The following is a 22,669-nucleotide window of genomic DNA, read 5'->3' on the forward strand; positions in this document are numbered from 1 at the left end:
AGAGTTATGATTTATATTCCAATGTCTAGGATCACTTCTCCATTCCCAGAGATCTCCAAATGCCAGGTATCTAGCTTTGTCTAGATACATCTCTTATTTCTAACTTCATTTTATGACCTGATCAATATATCCACATTATCATGCTTCCATCTTATAAATCACTGTGGCGGGCGAGACGCGGGGCCCAGGGTTACACCACATGCATCTAAGATGGCGACTGGCAGAGAGCCAAAGGGCATGCTGAATGCGCCTTGAGAAAAACAGGAAGTGTTTACCATTGGCTGTATGATAATTAGTTCAGCCGCTTAGCGCGTGGACAGATGTATCTTACATGTATGCTTGAGCTCGTGATCGCTTGACCTTTAATAGTATTGGATGGATGTATCTGGTTACAATTGCTTATGCATGAGACTACTTATATATTGAGGGTGTTATCCGAATAAAGCAGAAGCTGCTTCATGAACTTCTGAAGAGTACGTGTTGTTTGTCCCACGGGTCAGCAGCAAGCGGCAAATCACAGATGGCAAATAAAATGAAAATACGATGTCATGATTTAACAGCTCATTGAGCTTACTCAGCAGTGACATCGTGAATAGACACCTTCTTACCTGTTAACATGGTATGTCATTGAATCATCTGGATCCTTCCATCAGTTCCTGGATACCTCTAGTCATCTAGAAGCTCAGGGGCTGAACTATCAGCTTTTGCTGGAATCATTTTTATTTCCCCTATATTGAACCATGGGGGTTTCAGGAATACAAAATTGTGCAATACTGCACATATATGGTAATGTCTTCTATGACTTTTCGGGGGGGATCCAAACTGGTCTTGGCCTGGGGCAAAGTGATTGGGAGACGTGTTGCTTTATCGAAGAATCTGGAAAGTCGGGGCTGAGGAAAGGGTGTGATCCATCTTGGACATTGCCTGGGATTCCCAATCTCAGCAGGAACACAATACAATTTTAGGTGTGTTCTTCTGGCCGGAGTAGAAAGAATACTACTTGACAGTCTGCTGGTGGATGTTCCTGTTTTGCTGGTGCTTTGGTGGCAGGAAAGCCAAATCCTCACATGCTTGTCCTGGTGTATGTGTGTCATCTGTAGCAGGAAAAAAGAGAAGAAAGAGAAACCCCCACCAATGACTCTCCTATAAGTATTAGGAATAAGGGATTAGGTGGCTAGACGAGAAGATATCTGAGCTGGGAGACCTTCGCTGGCGTCCGCAACTGTCACTTGTGGGCTGGGAGATGCTTGACAAGTCATTTCCCTGCTTTGAGCCTGTTTTTCTTCATTTATAAAATAAAGGGACAGCCACGTGTGATGGTGCACACTTGTAATCCAAAGCAATGGGAAAGGCTGAGGCAAGAAGATCATAAGTTCAAGGCCAGCCTCAGCAACTTGCAAGAACCTGTCCCAAAATAAAAAAAAGAAAAAAACTTGGGATGTAACCCAGTGGTAAAGTGGCTCTGAGTTCAATCTCCAGTACCAAATATTTAAAGGGACCTGATCAAATGAACCCCTTTTAAAATCTTTGGTTTCTCAATTCCATTGAAAGTGATATAAAAGGTTTGATATTGACCTAACCGGGTTCTCTTGAATACAGTAGTCCCCCCTTATTTGGGGGGGACATGTTACAAGACACAACCCCCATAATGCCTGAAACTTCAGGTAGAGCCACCCTGATCTATACACTCTGTCATTTTCTATATGTGTATACATACCTATGATAAAATTTCATTTGTGAAGTAGCTACAGTGAAGAGACTAACTACAATGATTAATAAGAAAATGAAATCATTATAATAATATACTCTAATTTACTTTAAATTTATGGGTTGTTTACCTCTGGAATTTTCCATTTAATATATTTGGACCGTGGGTAACTGAAACCGTGGAAAGTAAAGCTATAGATAATGGAGCACTGCTAGAATGAGCTTCATAACAGTGGGCTTGGGTGTTTCTGGCAAGACTGCTCATCATTCTCCTAAGACACATTAGTAAAGCACCTACAAGGCACTTGGTGAGGCAGTGAAAAAGCACAGATCCCCACCCTGCCTGGAACGCACATCCGAGCCAAAAGATGCAGACCCTCGATGATAAACAGAGCAAAAGCAAGCATATAATGAGCAATGAATAATTTATTTGGATAATTCCAAAAGAAGTACCTATCCAGATACCACAAACCAACCTACTACTGAGGTTGGTTTGAATGCTTTGAATATTTTGATGCTGATTTTGGCCAACTAATAGATGAACCAGTTGTAGAAAGAGGAGAGAGTGACCAAGAAGCCTGGATCCTTCCCAAGAGTTTTGTTTACAAGTAACGTGGCTCCTTGGTAACTTCCCTAACTAGTTCTCCCTGGCACCTGTAACAAGCTCATAAACATTGTGGATAATTTCTCAGATTCTCATTTTTTGTAGATGCAAAATTGCTAAGAAGAAAACTCAAGATTTGAATTCCCCTCCCTTCTCCTGGTGCCTGTTTCTTCAGGGAGGACAGTCTGGTCCATGTGGAGCTCAGGCTCAGAGAAGGGAATTTCTTCTTTCTTTTTTTTTTTTTTTTTTTTTTTTTTTGTTTTTTTTTTTTCTCCTCTCTTTTTGCAATACTTGGAACTGAACCAAAGGGTGCTCTACCACTGAACTACATTCCCAACCTCCCCACCTTTTGTGTTGTTTTGTTTTGAGGCCCTCTTGCTAAGTTTCTGAGGCTGGCTTAAACTAGTGATCCTCCTGGTTCAGCCTTCCAAGTCACTAGAATTACAGGTGTGTGCTTGGGAGGGGGATTTCTGAGGAGTTGGATATCAGCTGTACTTTTGTTGGATACTTGGAAATCATTAACCTTTTGATGTAAGTACAGAGAAAAAAAAATGCAGACAGAGGTCAGATAAATTGCCTTAGCTCATAGAGGATCAGAAGAGCATCCCTCCAAAAGAGGATGCCAGGGGACCTGCCTGCTATATCCACCCCTGGTGATGGTACTTTCAATGACTGAGTTAACTAAGCCACAGACCTAGAGGGTCCCAGTGCCTTATATAAGGAAGAGAGCGCTTGCTGTGTTGACTGTAATTTGCCTTCAAATTCTTTACCTGCAGGATATAAGGTGACATATGTGTCTGATAGCTGATTTTAAACATAGAGACAGGGCCAGATTCTGTAATCCTAATCATGAATACACACTCTAGAGCTGGCTAGGGCACATAAAATCACCTGTTCTCCAGTTGCCTTTCTTTTTGCCTACAAAAAAATTTTTTAGTAAGACTAATGGATATTTGAAGAGCAAATTGTGTGTGTGTGTGTGTGTGTGTGTGTGTGTGTGTGTGTGTGTGTGATACTGGTGATCAAACCAAGAGCCTTGTGCATGTTAGGCGAAGGCTCTACTATGGAGTCACCATTGCAAACCCTAGAAGAGCGATTCTATTGGTGAAAATCATTACTTTCTAGAAGGTGGGCTGGTTAACACTGATCTTGATGGCATCTAAGGCCTGACTGCAGTGGTAGAGGTCCATTTTTCTTCTCAGGATTCTGATTACCTGATTAGTTGACTTCTAGGATGTAATTACATTTTTGATTTGAGATAGCATTTAATGCAAGGTCTGGTCTGAGCCCTGAGCCCTCAGGAGTTGAATGCAGGACCCCATCTGGGCTTTCTTCCCATTCAATGTTGAATACATGCTTGAATGTGTAAAAAACAGTCTGCGATGCTTCCATTTGAACAAATGACCTCTCTCTATGGAGTTTGAGGAGATGGGGAGGGGAGACCTACCGTCTTCATCTATGTTGAATCAGTGGTGGCCAAATGGGCTAAGGTCTATTTCCAACAGTGGTTCAGTGTGGACAGGTGTGATAGTCAGCTTTGCATTGCTGGGATCAAACTATCTGGCCAGAACTACTTGGAGGAGGAAAAGATTACTTTGGCTCATGGCTTCAGAGTTTCAGTCCATGGTGGGCTGACTCCATTGCTCTGGACTTAAGGTGAAGTAGAACATGGCAGAAAGGTGTGATGGAGGAGTCATGCTCTGTTCATGGTGGCCAGGAAGCAGAGGGTGGATGAGACAGCGAGAGCGAGAGAGAGAGAGAGAGAGAGAGAGAGAGAGAGAGAGAGAGGAGCCGGGAGGCAGACAGGTGGAAAGGGGCTGCAAGAAAGATGAAGCCTCAGGTCCCTCCCCCCATGACCCACATCTCCCAGCCAAGCTCCCCCTCCCTACAGCTATCATCCAGTCAGTCCATTCAAACTAGGATGGATCCATTAGGTGACAGCTCTCATGACCTAATTGTGTCACCTCCAGCTTTAACACAGGAGCTTTTGATAGACACCTCACATCCGAACCACAATAGGTCATCATTTATGACTCACCATCCTCCTTTCCTGGGTGCTTTTCTCTTCCTGTGCTTGGGAGGATGCCAGGGCAAGTCCTTCAGTCCTCATGATCCCAAAGTTATCTAAGAATTGCTAGCAGGGGTGAGACATATCACAGGCATGCCCAGGTTGACCACTGGAATTACCCAGAGGTGAGTATAACAGCTACTATGTACCAGATGTACACAGGACAAGTCACTAGCACATGTGGGCCCTAGGTTACCTCTTAAAGCCTCCTATGTCTCAGTGAGACACACATATCAGTGAGGAAACTGAAATGATCAGAGGTTCAGAGACTTGCTTGTGGCTGCACAAGTGGGGACCAGGGAAAGCAGAATTTTAAATTCAGATCAGTCTTTTTGAAGTCCATGTTGTTTGACTCCAGACGATGTTGTTGTTGGTGGTGGTGGTGACCCTCAACTTTATTGCTAAGAGAAGAAACTGTGATTCCAGTCTGTTTCCAGGAATAGTCTGTAATCCACTGAAAGCATGTGTCCATGGAAAATCTTTGGTTTGGGACTCAGAGAAGCTCAGCAACAAATGCTCTTCTGTTGCCCCATGTGAGTTATTGGCTAGTTATCTAAACATTTCTAAGGCGCCTAAGTTTTCTCATTTATAACATGGGACCAATTTTGCTCTCCTTCTAAGTTGATCATGAAAAAAAATGAGATGACTTTTAAAAATACAACAAGCACTGTGCTAGGTGCATAGTTCTTCTGTCTTTGGGGAATATTCCCCTAGTAACATGGGATGCCAGGAACCAGGATTGATTCTTTTCTCAGTCCTAGAAACGTCTCACAGTGCCAGCCTGTTCAATGCACTCAGTGGATGATTCTTGGCTTCACCAATCCTGAAAAATTGTCAGCCTACTCCTGGGCTGCTTGTGACTGATTTGGTGCCCACAGGATGGGAGGCACGGTGGCAGAATGGGAGAATACAGGGGGTGACTTCATGGTGAAGTGCCTTCCCTGGGCACATGACTGTAGAGACACAGACAGGAACAGAACCTGGACATGGGTCCCTGGGCTTCACTTCATAGCACTTAGATCATAAGGGGAAACACAAAGTGAGGATTTGGAGAAGTAATAAAGCTGGAAATGTGAGCAAAAGTCAAGCCAACGGGAGACTTTGAAAGTTGTTTTCTAAAAATAATCAATCTTTTCTAAAGCATACATTACTGTAAAGTTTAAAAAAGTTAAATCAAGCTGGGTCCAGTGGTGCACACATATAATCCCAGCAACTTGGGACACTGAGGCAGGAGGATCCCAAGTCCAAAGCCAACCTCAGACTTAGTGAGGCCCTGGCTCAAAACAAAGCTAAAGAAAACAAAACAAAACAACGAAGTTAAATCAATGGAAAACTGAAAACAACTTCACTTAGCAACTCATTTGAAATGAATGGAAGATGAAAGTCTGCAGGTAAGACAAGTGGCAGTTTTAGTAAGAACTGAAGAACTTTACTTAGGAACAGAAATTGGAAGTGTCTTACAATTTCCTTCTTGCCTTCCGTCTACCATTCTCAGAATACTCAGTTTCTCTCACCCATTTCTAGCTCCTTTTCATTTTTCCTGTTTTCTCAATGTGAAGGGCAAGGGGCAGGAGATGATGTGCAGAGGGGACTGAAATGGGCAGGCCCAGCTCATGGCAGGGACCTGAGCCAGGGCTGAGGGTCTAGGAGAGGGGTCCCAACCTAGTGCCACTCTTGAGTACAAGCAATATCACACTGATAGCATTGTAGGGCACTATACTCCTTTCTATGAGAAACAGTTTTTTCCCTTCATTTTCATAATTAGTATTTTTTCTTATTTATTTGAAAACTTATTTTCATTGTACAAATGTGTAGGATAGAGTATTATAATTTGATGCACATACACAGTATGTAATGATCAAATCTCCTTAAACATTTTAAATCAATTTAATCAACAAGTAATAATTGTACATATTGATGGGATACGCTATTTTAATACAGGTGTACAGAAGGAATGGATCAAATCGAGTTAATGAATGCTTCCATCTTTTTTTTTTTTTAGTACAAGGATTGAACCCAGAGACACTTAACTGCTGAGCCACATCTCAACCCTCTTTTATTGCCCAGCTGGAAATTGAACCCAGTACCTTGTTCTTGGGAGGCAAGCACTCTACCAATTGAGCTATATCCCCAGCCCCCAACCCTTTTTATTCTTTTTTTGAGACAGGGTCTCACTATGTTGCTGAGGATAGCCTCAAACTTGTGATCCTCCTGCCTGAACTTCCTGAGTCGCTGTGATTATGGGCAGGAGCCACCATGAGGAGCACGTTTCCATCCCTTTATCATGACTTTGTGTTTGGAACCTTTGAGATCCTCTGAAAAGAGATTTTTGAGGACTCTCACCAAATCCATGGTCATTTTAGCTAGTCCTCACCAGCCCAGTTCATGGTCCCAGAAACCCATGGTGGTTATGAAGTTCTGGTTTTGTTTTGTTTTCTTCTGTGGTGCTGAGGATTGAACACAGGCCCTTGCACATGTGAGACCAGTTCTTTACCACTGGGCTACATTCCCCAACACTTTTTAATTTTTATTTTGAGATACGGTCTCACTGAGTTGCTGAGGCTGGCTTTGAATGTACGATACTCCAGCTTCAGCCTCCTGAATAGATGTGATTGCAAGCATGTGCCATGGTTGTGAAGTTTTGAACCGTGGTGTGCTTTCATCTCTGACTGCTCATCACCGTAAAGTCAGCATGCTGTGTCCCTTGCCCCTGTGATGGTTCTCAAATGGCCTCAGGGACAGATGTGTCCTAACCATGCCTGCCTCTCCAGGAGTACTTCACCAAGGGCTCCAGGCTGAGGGACTATCATCTTTTCTTGCCACAGGTTATAAGTTCAGTGGAGCATCGGTGTCCAGGGTAGGAGGGGGTAAGTATCTTTGAAGGTCCTTTCCTTTAGACTTCTCTCTCCTTTTTCCATCTGCCAACTGCAATGAAAAAATTTCAGCATCCTGCTAACCCTGTGCCCCTTTTAACTGCTTAGGTGTGATTTTCAAAAGGTTGAAAGCGTGGCTGTCATTAAATACAAAACGAACATGGATCAGAGATTTTTTTCATCTCCTTCGTTGATAAGGAAACCAGTCAGATGTTAAGATGAATTCAAAGGAGAATATAAAGAACAGATATATAGGCATGAATGTGGGTTTTAGAATCAATTTATAATACTCATTTCATTTATGTAACATTGTTTTGTACATAAATTTTACTATATAATTATAGTTATTTAAGAATATTAATCTTCTAATAGTATCAGGGGTATCTACATGGACCCAAGGTTACATGCACTGCTATGGACAAGAATCATTTCCAAAACCATCTCTTTTTCCAAGTAGCTTTTAAAGGGTTCAGTGTGTGGCTGGGGTCATGGCTCACTGGCAGAGTGCTCTACTAGCATGTGTGAAGCACCACATGTAAATAAATGAAAACAATAAAGGTCTATCAACAACTGAAAAACAATTAAAGGGTTCACTGGTTTTCAGTGTATTCACAGTATATTCATACCACTTTTTCCAAAATATTTTTACCACTCTAAGATGTAATATATTAAATCATGGATCCCAGGTGAGTGTATGCATGTATGTAAATATCACTAAATCCAATCTTACACTTCACCCTTCTTGGTGGAACACTCTAGAATTCACTCCCCTACCTGATCCTCAGCTGCTTCCCACTATACATATGTGGGCAAGATCCAAGTGGCTCAGGATATGATCTATTTCTATTTCCCCATCCCCTGCTACCTTCAGTCCTGCTGCTGGGCTCTGCTGGGAGTTCTCTTATGCTGCTCCTGGAGTCTGTGAGGTGCTTCGGGGGAAGGTCTGGAGAACAGGCATTCACTGGAAGTCCCTGGTGAAGTGCATGAGGTTTTTCTGAAAGCGAAGGGAAATTTCCTCCATTGGCAAGGAGAAGCTACTTTGTAGGCAAAGGAAGCTTAGGATTTCACAGTCCACCTTTGTCTGCATCTGGCCAAATTGTCTCTTCACAAGTCTAGGGACCTACTTCTTCCCCATCAGTGTTCTCATCTTTGCAAAGAAATTGCTGAGGTTCAGCATGTCCCCCTTGCAACAATTCTGTCAGAGATCTGAAGAAGACCTTGTGTGTCCCATGGTTATTCAGACAAGGGATTCTTTGAATTTTTCCATAGGGATACCTTGAGATGGGAATTAATAGTTCACGTTCACTTGTTTCTCCGTAACACTTCCACGGCACACGGGAACAGCCATCTAACTCCACAATCTTATGTGATGTTCACTGTTGCCCCAGAGATCACTCTGAACAGCAGCAAGGACAATGAGGCCTCGTCCTCCATCCACCGCTCCTCCTGCCATCAGTGCTAACAGGGTCCTCCTGCTGCTGCGAAATGGCATGGGCTACTAGCATTCCTTCTGTTCCCTACACGGGCACAGACACGTGCAAAACCCAGCCAGAACGCCACACTGAGGAACTGTGGTCCCTCTTGCTATCAGCCAGCGCCGGGCAGCAAACAGAATCTTTCTCTGAATGTTGGAACTGATGTGCTGCTGAACAGCTGTCAGCAGGATTCAGGAAGCATCTGTCTTCTATTGCTAGGACAGCCCTATCAATGTCCCACAAACCGGGAAGTTTCAACACAGAAGCAGCATTGGAACAGGCTGGACGTCTGAGATCCAGGTTGGTTCCTTGTGAGGGTGCTAGGCAAGAACTGCTCCAGACCTTTCTCAGCTTCTGGCACCTCTTGGCCATATCTCCAATCTGCACATGGTATTCTCCCTGTAGGTCTGGCTGTTCAAATGCCCCCTTCTTGTAAGGACCCCTGTCATATGGAACTAAAACCCACCCTGATAAAATGATAACCTCATTTTCAACTAATTACGTCTGTAATGACTGTATCTCCATTAGGTCACATTCTGAGGAACTGAGGTTGAGGACTTCCACACATGGATTTTGGGGGACAAAATGCAATTATACCATCAAGGGGTGATGAGCACTCACAAAGGAGTGAGAACAGGAAGTTGTTAGCACCTGTGCTGGATGCTCTCCATCCCCTGCTCCAGCTACCCTCTCCAACACTCTCCACTTGCTCTGTGCTGAAAGGCTGACCTGTGAAAATTGCATCTCATGGTTGAGTAAAACTCCATTGTGTATATATACCATATTTTCATTATCCATTCATTTGTTGATGGGCACCTGGGCTGGTTCCATGACTTGGCTATTGTGTGTGCTGCTACAAATATTGACATATCACTTTAGAATACTAATTTTACTTCTTTTGGATAAATACCAAGGAGTGGGGTAGCTGCGTCCTATGGTGGTTCCAGTCCCAGTCTTTTGATTATTCTCCATAGTGCCTTCCAAAGGGGTTGTACAAATTTGCAGTCCCACCAACAATGCATGAATGAATGTACCTTTCGCACTCAACTCCTTGCCAGCATTTACTATTATGTGTATTCTTGATGATTTCTATTCTGACTGGAGTGAGATGGAATCTCACTTTGAATTTCTATTCTTGCTGGAGATGTTGAACATTTTTTCACATATTTGTTGGCCCTTTATATTTCTTCTTTGAGAAATGTCTATTTAGATCTTTTACTCATTTATTAAAAGCATTCTTGCTTTTTGGTGTTTTTTTAGTTCTTTATGTATTTTTGTATATAAATTTCCTGTGAGAAGAGTAGGTGGCAAAGATTTTTTTTGCCATTCTGTAGGCCATCTCTTCCTGCTCTTGTTTCCTTTGCTGTGCAGAAGCTTTTCATTTGAGGTTATCCCACTTATCCTACTTATTGATTCTTGGTCTTCTTTCTTGAGTTTAGGAGTCTTATTGAGGAAGTCAGTGCCTGAGCAGATATGTTGGGTGTTGACACTATTTCTCCTAGCAGTTGCGGTGGCTCTGGTCTAATTCCTAGGTCTTTGATCCACTTTGAGCTGACCGGTGCGGTATGAGTGATAGGGATCTAGTTTCACTCTTCTACATGTGAACATCTAGTTTTCCTGACACCATTATTTTAAAAGGTTGTCTTTTCTTCAGTGTTTTAGGCAACTTTGTGAAGGAACAGATGACTGTATCTACTTGAATTGGTTTCTGTATCTTCTATTCTGCTCCACTGGTCTTCATGTTTTGAAGCCAGTACATGCTCTTTTTGTTCCTGTAGCTCTGAAGGGTACCAAGAATGAACATTGTGATGCCTCCAGCATCACTTTTATTACTCAGTATTGCTTTGGATATTCTGAATCTTTTGTTCTTTCCTATGAAGTTTAGGACTGCTTCTCCTACTTCTATGAAAAATGCCATTGGTATTTTGATGGGGATTTCTTTGTAGATTGCTTTTGGTAATGGGACCATTTTAATAATATTAATTCTCTCTATCCACGAACATGGATGAGGTCTTTCCACCTTCTGAGGTCCTCTTCAATTCCTCTTTTCAGTGTTCTATAATTTTCATTGTAGAGGTCTTTCACCTCCTTGATTAGATTACTCTCACGATTTTTTTGGGGGTACTATTGGTAGGAAAGCTATTGATTTTTACATGTTAATCGAGGAAATACTCAGTTTTAAACCTACCTCCACATGCCCTGCAGCTTTTCACTATTATCACCTCACGCCATAATTCCACTCTCCCACATTCTCTAAGACAAATGACCATTTCAGAATATGGGACCCCTAACAGTGGCTCTAATATCCTACCTTAGGATGTCTGGTGTTGAGTTTGGTCTGATACGTGCATCAGGTTCCCCAACCTCTGCCTTTCCTGCAGCTCAGTCAGAGCTTGCGAGAGCTTCCCAAATGTGCCTTCAAAGAAATGTTTGAGGTGATGGATATGCCAGTTATCCTGATAGGCTCATTACCCAGCGTATAAATTAAGTGGAATGTCATTCAGTTCCCCATAAATATGGACAAGACTTAAAAAAATCTTTAAGAAAGTGTGCTAAAAAGTCCGAACATAATCGTTTTTATTTCTCATGCTATTTGTGGGAGATCTCCAAAATGTTATTTTTTAAAACCCAAACACACTTGCTTTACTAGCTTGCATTGGTGCATTCTGTCCTTCCCGAGGTAAAGGGCTCTGGACTGGTCAACCCGCAGCTTGGAGAGCAAGAGGTCTCTTCCCCAGGTCTTCCTCCACCTCTTGGAATGAGGCGTGTGGGGGCGGCTCCCGCCACCCTGAGCTCTTTCTCAGGAGTCGCCACCCGGGGGGTCGGAGCCGCGCCGCTGCCCAGGCGCTCCCCGCGATCTGGGCGGGGACTGAAGGGAGGGGACCTGGCAGCGGGATCGGACTTCCACCGTCCACTCGGGACCGGCGACCGGGACGCAGAAACCCGGGAGGTACCGCGGGAGCCGGAGAGACCTGGGGGGCGGGGGGCGGGGCCGGGGCGGGGCGGCGCGCCGGCTGCGCGGAGCGAGCTCCTCCCACTGCGCTCCCGGAACTGCGAGCGCTGGGCATCTGCAGGTGTGCGGTTCCTGTGAGCAACCGCTGCCGCCGCCGCCTCCTCCCAAGCGAACTGGGCCGACGCGGCCATGGCCCGGCAATGTGAAGCGGGGACCCCCCCCCCATCGCGGCCCGATCGCTGGGATGTGGCTTAAGCCTGAGGAGGTGCGACTGGAGAACGCCCTGAAGCTCTGGGTGCCCCAGAAGAGCAGCGGCTACTTCATCCTAGGGCAGCGTGGCGGACACGGCAGGGGATCGTTCACCTCACCGGTAAGGGGGTGGCGGGGGTGGGCGGGGCCTGGGTCTCGCTCTCCGCAACACCTGCCGCTCCCATCTGGGATTGGGACCCGAAAACCCGGGAGGCGCCTCAGGAGCCGGTGGGGGTGGGGGGCGGGGGCCGGTGCGCGGCTGCGCGGGGTTCGCCGGGACGCTCCTCCCGCTGCGCTTGCGGAAGTGCGAGCGCTGGGCACCCGCCGGTCTGCGTTTCCGCGCAGCCGCCGCCTCCTCCCTACGAGCTGGGCCACCTGCGGCCTTGGCCCGGGCTACGTGAAGCGGGGCCCCGGAAGAAAGGGAAACAGGCCCGACAAGGTGCTGCCGAAGGACGCCCTGAAGCTCTGGGTGACCGAGAGGAGCAGCGGCTCCTTCATCCTAGGGCGGCGTGGCCGGTAGGCGAGCGGGGCGGTGGCCTCAGCCCTAAGGGGCTCGCGGGGGTGGCCGGCCGCAGCTCCCAGCCCGGGGCTGAATGGCAGGTGGCGATTTCTTGGGAGACACGGTGTCAGGATGGCCTTGCCTCAGGTTCGTTTTGCTTTCTTCTGCATTTCTCGGGCAAGTCTGGTAAAGTCTGCGTCTAGGTTCATTGTTTGGGTTTTGCATGTTGGTGTTTAATTGTTCACCATTTCTTGAATGTTATCCTTCCCCATTGATGCGCATTTGCCCTGCGTTAAAGACCGTCTGCTCTGTCAGTCTGCCTCTGGGCTCTGCGCTGGTCCACTGACCTGTGTTGATTCTACTGCTGGCAGCACACTGGCTTGATGAATGTGGCTTCGTGGTAAACCTTGAAATCATGGAGTGTTCCTCCAACTGAGTTTTTTTTTTCTATTGAAGTCAGGGCGTTGGGCATACTAGGCAAGCACTCTGCCACTGAGCTACATCCCTAGCCTCACCCTTTTTTTTTTTTTACTTTGTGTGACTGTGACATGGGTTTTTTGTGGGCCTTGGTTTTCTTTTCTTCCTTTTTTTTTTTTTTTTTTTAATTCATTCTGAAAATACTGGACGTTTTTGGTTGGTGTATTGAGACCATTCACATGTAAAGTGATTGTTGGCAATGTTAGGTGAATCTCTACCATATTTGTAACTGTTTTCTATTTGTTGCTCTGTTCGTTTTCTTTTGAACCACTTTTCCTGATTTCTTTACCAATTGAATACTTTGTGATTCCATTGGTTTATTTATTATCTTGTCAAAAATAGCTTGAAAACAATTTGTAGTACATATTTCTTGTTTGGAAAGTAATTTCTAAATTAGTCTGTGTCTACCTTAAAATATTATGCTGTTACACATGAAATGTAGATTTTTTTTTCTTGTACTGGGAATTGAACCCAGGGGTCCTTAAGCACTGAACCATATTCCCAGTCCATTTTTAGTTTTGTTTTGAGACAAGGTCTGAGAGTTGCTGAGGCTGGCTTTAAACTTGTGATCCTCCTGCCTCAGCCTCCTGAGCCACTGTATTGTAGGTGTGCACCACCATGCATGGCTGAGATGCAGAGATAATAGTATTCCCAGATCCTCTGTCATCTTTTATGATATTGTTGTCATTCATTTCACTTATTTACATGCAGTAATTACTCAATAAATTTTTGTTAACCCTTTAAACATTTCTTTTAGATTACTTAGGAATAGGAAAAATAAGAAATTTAATTTATCCTCATTTATTTTCAGACACATTTCACTTCTTCATATACCTCAGAGCTACTGACCTATGTGTTTTCTTTCTTTCTGAAGAATTTGATGGTTAGGTCTGCTGGAATTGAATTTCCTGTCTTGTTCAAGAAAATCTGGTTTTCAATTATGAAGGATAATTTCACTGGACCTAAACTGGCACGTGGTCCATGCTGGTAATCGTACCAATTTGGGTGACTGAGGCAGGAGGATCATAAGTTTGAGGCCAGCCTCTGCAATTTATTGAATCCCTGTCTCAAAATGAACAATAAAGAAACTGGGGATGTGGCTCAGTGGTAGAGCACCCCTGGATTCAATACCAAGTATCCAATAAAAAAAAAAAAAAGGCCTCACTGCACATAGACTTATCGGTTGGTGATTCCTTTCTTTCAACACTTTATTTCAGTTCCCTTGAGCGCATGCTTGGAGAAGTCTGCTATAATTATCATGTTCTTCCTAGGCTGTCTGCTTCACACCCCAGCTTCCTTAAAGATTTTCTTTTTGTTTTCTGCAATTCAAATATGATATACCTCAGTGTAGAGTTTTACATTGTTTTTCTTTGTTTTTTTAACAATGATCTGCGTGGTGTTCTCTGTACTTCTTGGATCTGTGATCTGGGGTGTGTCATTAATTTGGAAAATTCTTATTCATTATTTCTTTACATGATTGCTTTCCTCTTCTCTTGTTTTTCCAGTTTGGGGTTCTTATTCTTTTGGGAATTATCCACAGCACTCAGATATTCTGTACTTCCTGTATCTATCTATCTATATCTCTCTTTCTCTCTCTCTCTCTTGACTTTTCAGTGGGAGTTTCTGTTGATCTGTCTTCAAGTTTCCTGATTCTTTTCTTGACTGTCCCATCTACTGATGCGGTATCAAGGGCAGTCTTCGTTTTTGTTTGTTTCAATTTATTTTGTTTTTCATTTCTTAGAGTTTCCATCTCTCTGCTTTTATTACTTAGTCTTCCATATTCTGTACCTTTTCTTTAGAGCCCTTCACCTATAAATCACACTTATTTTAAAAGTTCTCTCAAAGTACCAAGATCTGTCTTATCTATATCTCATTCCTATGCATGCTTTATCTTTTAATAATCTATTTTTTCTTTCTTACTAACGTGTTTTATATATATAAATAATAAAGAACTTACTATGTATACATATATATAAATAGTAATGACTGAGGACATCATCTTCAGCGTCAGTTTTGCTACTCTGCTGGGACTTGGCTCTTTGCAGTTTACTGTAGCTGAAGGTACCAGAAGCCTCACATTCCTCCATGTCCCTGGTTGGGTCTCCCCTCTGTTCCTGGGTTGAGAACTTCCCAGTCTCCCTGCTATTGAGCTGTCATGTGCTCTCATTTATCCTGGAGCTTTTGCTGTTGGCAAGGAGGAGGGTCCTAGAATCATCAATCAATCTCAGTCATCAGTGGACATGTGACCCTGACCTGTGACCTTCCCATGTGATTCCTAGTCACTTCCTCCCACCCCTGTGGGGACAGGAAAGCCAGAGGGGGCACAGGAGCCAGAGAAGGCCTTTCCCCAGCTGGGGTGAGGCCCTGAGGATGCTGCATGGCCTTATTCTTCCCTTGTCCAGAGAGCTGGGCAGGTGTCCCTGAGGTCTTTTAGTGGGAACTGGTGGGGTTCTGGTGAGAACACCTGTGCTGCCTTGGGGTCCCTTAAGATCGCAGCACCAGGGCTTTCTTATTGTCTTTCAGTCAGGGCCCCATAGGGTTAGACTCACAACTCATGTGTCCTCCAGTTCATGACCTCAGCACTGGGGGAGCAGGTTCCAGTTGTGCCCCTCGGATTACCTGTGCCGCTTTAGCTTTGGGGGTTATGTTTTGACCCGTGACCTCAGTTCTTCGATGAGTCCAAGAAAAGCCTGTAATTTGCAGTCTGCTTGGCCTCTGCTGGTATTTATGGGAGGGGTGCTTCCCAAGCTCTTTGCATGCTGGATCTGAAGCTGGAAGTCCCCTTGTGGCTTTTGATTGCTGCCCTGCCCACCTGCCCACCAGTGGAAGGGTCCGGGTTGACCCAGACCTCCTGACCTTTCCAGAAGCACATGAGAGAAATCCCCACTCTGCATCAAAACTCGGTACCCTCTGTGGCTGTCCAGGTGCTGCACACCCTCCGTGTTATCTTCTTTCCATGTCACCTAGAGTCCCCCAGGCTGCTGTTACAAAGTCTGCATGGGTTCTGTCAGAGATGTCTGAGGAGCGCATCCTGGGATGGGCTCCTTTCTGGGCTTCTTCAGTGTCTCCATCAGCATCCCTCCGTGTTTGCTAGACAAACATGGCGTTTCACTGGCCTTTTGAAAACAGAACTTGAAGCACCCCTTCCCCAGCCTATTTCTTACCAAAGAGCCTCCTTAAGCTGCCTGTGGGTTCTGTATTAAGTGTCAGCTCTCCATCCAGGAGACAAGACAGCCTTCCTGCCCCCCATTCACCTGACATCCAGTAACATAACCAGAAGGGGACAGGGGACTTGCCAAAGGAATAATTGCTATAAAAACCCACGTGTCCTTCCTTCCTTCTGCTGGGGAAAGTCATCACATGACTTTCACGTGATGGGGGTATGACTGCTAGGCATCTAGGCACATGGAGCACAGGGTGAGGAGGGTGTCTCTTGGGTGTGGAGGTTGGCAACAAGAGAGGGTTGATCTGCAAGTGTATCTATCAAGGGTGGTGGAGGCTGGGCTTCTCTGTTGCAGAACAGAGCTGTGAAAATGGAAAGAAGAAAGAATGAACACGGGGTTGCAGGAGGCATCAGTGTGAATGCAGTTTTTCTATATGTAGACTATGTATACATACACACAGACGATGTCATTGCATTAGAAATGTGTATGCCTGTGGGCTGGGGATATAGCTCAGTTGGAAGAGTGCTTGCCTTGCAAGCACAAGGCCCTGGGTTCAATTCCCCAGCACCACGAAAAAAAAAAGAAATGTGTATGCCTGTGTGTAAATACATGAGTCATACATACACACACAGACCTAGCTCTTTCCAGACATGTCCTGGGGGTATCCTGTTTGCAATGAGCTCCCAGATACCAGCTCTTTATTTTTATTTTGTAGCAGGGATTGAACCTATGGTCATATACCCACTGATCCACATCCCCAGCCCTTTTTATTTTTTTATTTTGAGCCACTGTTGTGCTAAGTTGCATGGGGCCTCGCTAAGTTACTGAGGCTGTCGTTGAACTCACAATCCTCTAGCCTCAGCCTCCCAAGCCACTGGAATGCCAGGTGGCTGTTGTGTAGGTGTCCTCATGATAGGAAATAGAATTCCTGGGAAAAATGTCCATTTTCAGGGCTGGAGCAGGGAAAGTACAAGACAATGTTGGAATATTTTATTATGCCAGAAAATATGAAAAACCATGAGTACATGTCCAAAGGACACAGAACCCAACTTGAAGGGATTCCTACCTGCCAAACCTGGGACAATTAGAGCATCCAAGTAAATAATAGTAATGAATTATTACCCACTGAATAAAAGCAGGAAAGATGAGACCATGCTGATAAAATTAATAAAATGAAACTTTGAGGAATGGGAATTTACATAACTTCTTGGTTTCTGTGTATGAGACTTTTCAGTTACAAGGGAAAAAGGAATAATTTCATGGTGCAGAGCCCAAGCAGCCACTAACTTAAGAGTCCAAGTGAACATCACCAGGAGTGGAACAAGTTGAAATTGTGTCCACCTGAGAGGATATGATGCATAGCATTCCTTCAGTGAGGCTGACCAGAGCTTTAACCTGAATCTAATCAGCATTAAGCAAGCCAAAACTGGGATTTGCTGCTGAAGATCTGGTTTCAGAGTAATCTTTGAAACCGTCAAGCTCAAGGAAGTCAAAGGTGTGTTGAGAGATGTGACGGTTCAAGACAGTGAGTGATTCTGAACAGGTCCAATGTGGTAGAGTCATAAGACAGGCAGTTCTCAACTCCTGTTGCCTGGATCAGAGTCTTTGATTCTACAGTGGTATAAAAGCAACCTTTGTTCAGTAGAAACCGTACAAGCAGTTTTTATTTTTAATAATTTTTTTAGATATTAATAGAACTTTACTTTTTATTTTTATGAATGCTGAGATTGGAACCCAGTGCCTCCCACATGCCAGGCAAGCACTCTGCCACTGAGCCCCAACCCCAGGCCCCGTCCATGCAGTTTTGAATTTGGATCTTTTCCTGGGGATGTGCCCTGGTCCTCTCTGATGTGGGGCAGCTGCAGAGAGCTGCAGGCCCCAGCCAGCCTGCCATCATGAGAGCCATCCAGTGACAGAGTGTGCCCTGTGGCCAAGGCAGGAGGAACCCATGATGCATCCCATGCATTTCCGAGTCGCAGTGTGTTTGTTCCCCTTAGGACGTGTTTGTGAGGCACTTAGAAACTCCCGGGATCTGAGGAACAAAGGGTAGGAATGTCCCAGCATTAACTTTCTGAATTGTGGGGTGCGCTGTTGTGTCAGCACACGTCCCTGCTGGTGTGAAACATGTTGCACACTCTGGGGTGATGGGGTGGCAGGTTAGTGACGTACTCCTTAATGATTCAACTTCCTTTAACATTGGGGTCCTTAAACAAAAATAAACTCAGGTTACTCAGGGCCCCCTTGGGGCCTAGTAGTGAAGGAGCGTGGGCAAAGGAAGGTGGAGGGCTTCAGCTCCTCCAGGGAGGAGGGAGTGGTTTGTTCCCCTGCCATTGATTCAGGACGCCAGTCATCACAGCAGAATGCCAGTCCTTCACCTGCTACCTGTGCCTTCTGTCCTGCGGGGTCTTGGATGTGTTGTCATATTTCTCAGGGTACCTTTCTGGAGTGGAAAGGGATTATTCTTCCATGTGAGATGTGGATATGATGAGGATCCTAACAGGCAACACTTACCTGGTGCTTGAAGGGCCTGGCAGTAGTCTAGGTACTTTGAATGATGACTTAATTTCCATAATTACCCTTGGAGGCATATCGTGGTTGCTTTATCTTCCAAAGAGACCAGGGCACAGAGAAATCGGGTGACTTGCCTAAGGCCACACAGCTTGAAAGTGGTAGAGCTGAAGTTCCAATCGGGCAGTCTGACTCCAACAGCAGATGCTGGGGAAATGGGTGTGAGGAGCTAGAGCTCTGGGCCCCATGGAGCTCTGACTGTGCAGGGTGTTGGAGCAGTGCCTGGGCTCTCACCAGTGACCATGCTGCCTCCGCATGTGGGCGTGGCAGCTGCACACTGGCTGCGGGTCTGCCCGTCCCTGAGCTCACAGGTGTGTTTGCTTCTCTTTTGCATTGCAGGTGGTCCGGTGGGTGCTATGAAGGCAGTACAAGATTCCTATACCGATGTCTCTCCCTTTGGAATTCTGCTTCAGGTTCCTGGCTCACAGGTGTACTCTCCCATAGCATGTGGAGAGTTCCTGGATGGATCCGATATTCACTGGGCCATAGCCACTTGTTCCCGTTGGAATGTTCCAGACCCTGAGGTCTGAGCATGCGGAGCATCTGCTTGTTGATGAGCCCGCAGGCAACCCCCGGGGAGCCTCACCTGCTTTCAGGAGCTCTGTGCTCTCCTCCATGTGTCTGTCGCTTTTTTAGTGATCAGAAGCACACTGAGCTGTGAGCATGAGTGAGCCAGGCTTCTGAGGGGTGTGTTTCAGGACACTCACATGTTGGTTATGAAGTGGCCATTTCCTTTACAGTCTTGGTGTCTGATTAACAGGGTTTTCCCAGGTGTGTGCATGTGTGGTAATAGCTGGGGGAAAAGTGCAAGGGCTGTGTCCGACTTGGGCAGTCTCCGCCCCATGTTGCACATCTGTACCAAGAGACTGCACCCCTGGGCTGTAAGGTGCTGGGGAAGTTTAGAAATCCCCTCCTCCTGCACCGACGGTCCTGTTCCTTACAGGCATTAGCTGGTAGCTAGTCATGTTCCTGGAATTGTCACAGCCCAAGAAAAGCCCTTTATATTATAAATAAACCTAAAACCATGTCTTTATTTTGCCTACACTTGTAAGAAGTGTTCATCTTCCAGAGAGTAATAAATAGGGAAAAAAAATTATCTGTTATCTTTTATCCAGTTTATAGTGTTTTTGTTTTGTTTTTTTTTTGTTTTTTTGGTTTTTTTTTTGCGGTGCTGGGGATCGAACCCAGGGCCTTGTGCTTGCAAGATAAGCACTCTACTGACTGAGCTATCTCCCCAGTCCCAGTTTATAGTGTTTACCCTTCTGTATAGAGTTAAAAAAGGTTTTATTGATTTACTTATTAATTTACTCTATTAGGTACCATAAACTTCTAATATCACCTCCTGTGTATAGCAAACTTTCTCCTGGAAAAATACCAAGCATAGGAAGAAGAGATTTTTCATTTCCATCCCCCATCCAGTCCTAACCATTGTTGACCTCTCCCTGTTTCTTTTCCAGTCTATTTTTTTTTTTCATTCATGTTCCATCTTAACTGTTCCATTTTATCCGAGATTCATCGTGACATATTCATACATGCACATAATGTAATGTGGTCAATTTCATTTCCCAGTACCTCCCTGTTTTTAATTAGGACAAATCATCTTATTTTTATCTAAAGTGATGGAAAAAATATGAATGCTCAATGTAAACAAATCAACATTGAAAAGTAGAAAGAAGAAAATATCCAGCCGTGTGTGGTGGGACATACGTGTAATCCCAATGGCTTGGGAGGCTGAGACAGGAGGATCCCAAGTTCAGTGCCAGCCCCAGGAAAGACGAGGTGTTAAGCAACCTGGTGAGACCCTGTCTCTTAATAAAATATAAATTAGAGCTGGGGATGTGGCTACGTGATTGAGCGCCCCTGAGTTGAATCCCTGGCACCCCACCCCTGCCCACTCCAAATAAAAGAAAAAAAATCTGTTGCCACAAATCCTAATCATCCAAAGTAGCCTCAAGGGTAGTTACAAAGACGGGTAGAAATGCTTTTATATAATGTAACTTGTCTGCCAGTTCTGGTTTATAATAAAAGTATTAGGTTTAGCTAATTTTCAATAAATGGAAATAAAACAAAATTAAACTTCAAATAAATGTTTAAAAGAGAAAGATTCTTTTTCTAAAAAGTTCAGGTGAGGTCAAGGGAGGAGATTTTTGAAAGTATTGTAAGGTTGACATTGTGGTATTTGAGAAACAGTGCTTCCGGTTTGACCATGTTCTTGGACATCCCCATGCTACAGGACCTGGGTACAGCATTCTTATTCTCTTGCTTTGCCAACCTGTTACCTTACAAAATTATTTTACATTGTAATTCTCATTCTGTCCTGTAATTGTGTTTTCTGTTACTGTCTCAGCTCTGCATTTACATGTCTTTCATGCTTCTACTCGGGTATTGCTCTCCCAATGCAGAACCTTTTATTTTGGTTCATCTCCTAACTGGCTGGATTCCTGTGGGTTTTTTTTTTGTTTGTTTGTTTGTTTTTCCTCGTGGTCTCACAAGTGTCCTATTCTCTGAATGTTTTCACCTGCGCCAACGTCTGCCCCTTGCTTTTGGACTTCAGTGATGCCTTGGCTGGGTGTGGTCGTGGTGGGCTACGCTCTAGAGCTCAGTGGCTTTTGCTCTGGGGTCTTCCAGGATGTGAGGCAGCTACATGAGGATCATCAGGCTGCTCTCATGGCCCTCCCCTACCCCTCCAACTTGTGGTGATGTGTTTTGACTGCATATAGCCACCTGTGTCACTGCCCTTTGGTACCTTGATCAGAATCTGTTACAGCTACAAGCATGTGTTAACATTTTCTGTGACTGCTGTGGCATGCTGCAGATTGACTTCTTTAATCATTTTCTTATGGGAAATTTCTTATGTCTTTCTGCATGTGTATTATATTTTACATTCTATTTGTTGGATTCTCCATTTAAAGACATTTTATATTGGCTAGCTATTCTTTGTTTGTCTTTGCTTTTCATCTGTACTATCCATTCTGTACATAAATTTATTGAATTAATAATACAGCTTTCAACATTATTTTCTGTACCTCAGTATTAGTTACTAGTTTTGTCAGATTGTTTTGACCCTTAGTTCATTGCTGTATACCTTTACTTCCTTTTTTATCTTTTATTTCCTCATTTCATTTGTGAGTTCTTGTTTGGTTGCATTTATGTTCTTAGTTGATTGCTTTGGAGCACAAAGCATTTGTGAGAATTTCCTTTTCTTCTGGAGTATTGACTTCCTTCTAGGTTGTGTCTCATCTTCAGGACATTTTGTTCTCATGATTCTGTTCTCTTGCTGTTCATTGTATGTTTTCTGTGCTGCTTCTCCTCATCTCGGCATTGTTATTTCAGACGTTATGGAAGCAGGAATGTGGTGGGACTTTTTAACTTGGGGGCAAAGCAGAGGGGACTGGTCTGCTGGTGTAGGAATGGGGTGTGGTAAGGAAGTGGGATTGCTCTCCTTGTGTTTTTCCCAGGCCCACTCTTACATAGGCAAAAGAGTTGATCTTGCTCTGGATTTGGAGCTCTGGATACAAATATTTGAATTTTTGTCTCCTTGCTAGTTTAGCTTCTGGGGAGTTGACCGGGTGGGGAGTTAGTGCTATCTCTGCTGTGTTCCTAAATCCACCCCTTCAAATCTACAGCCATGCAGTGTAGCTGCATAGCAGTCAGTCCTGTGTCTGTAGGTCGATTGACTCATCTGGTCTTTTAGTAGATACTTAATTGGTTCTGATTTTTCAGTACTTTCAAAACAACCAAGCATCTGTTCACATCAAATTTCCAGGAAACTTGCCATCCCCAAAGATCATTCATTTGAAAGGTTTTATGCCTGCTGAGCACCAGACACTTGCTTGGTGTTGGGGGTTCGGCTTCTTCCTCTCTCCAGCATTACAGCGTCATGAAATAACACGACCATGTTGAAGAGGGCTGGGGAATCCAGAGAACACAGGACCTTGAAGACAGAGCACAGAATGAGTTGTGGCTGTGTGGAAGGGCTGTGCACCTGTTGCCAAAGGGACAGAAAGCGACTGACAGATTGCCTGCTGAGAA

General features: G+C 44.5%; 1 protein-coding gene and 2 long non-coding RNA genes across 3 annotated transcripts in view; 2 read left to right on the plus strand and 1 right to left on the minus strand.

Moving 5' to 3' along the window:
• The window catches only part of LOC306644335 (uncharacterized protein), a 132,005-nt gene that overhangs the window by 80,632 nt on the left and 28,704 nt on the right, over positions 1 to 22,669 (minus strand). The window lies entirely within an intron of this gene.
• LOC306644341 overlaps positions 1 to 22,669 on the plus strand; it is an 83,319-nt gene that overhangs the window by 47,424 nt on the left and 13,226 nt on the right. The window lies entirely within an intron of this gene.
• On the plus strand, positions 11,782 to 20,668 carry LOC306644346. Its single transcript, XR_013759345.1, has 3 exons — positions 11,782 to 12,050; positions 18,977 to 19,132; positions 20,228 to 20,668. It is a non-coding gene; the product is annotated as an uncharacterized lncRNA (long non-coding RNA).

The sequence above is a fragment of the Sciurus vulgaris genome (assembly GCF_902686455.1).
Source record: "Sciurus vulgaris genome assembly, chromosome: 14".
NCBI classification, from domain to species: domain Eukaryota; kingdom Metazoa; phylum Chordata; class Mammalia; order Rodentia; family Sciuridae; genus Sciurus; species Sciurus vulgaris.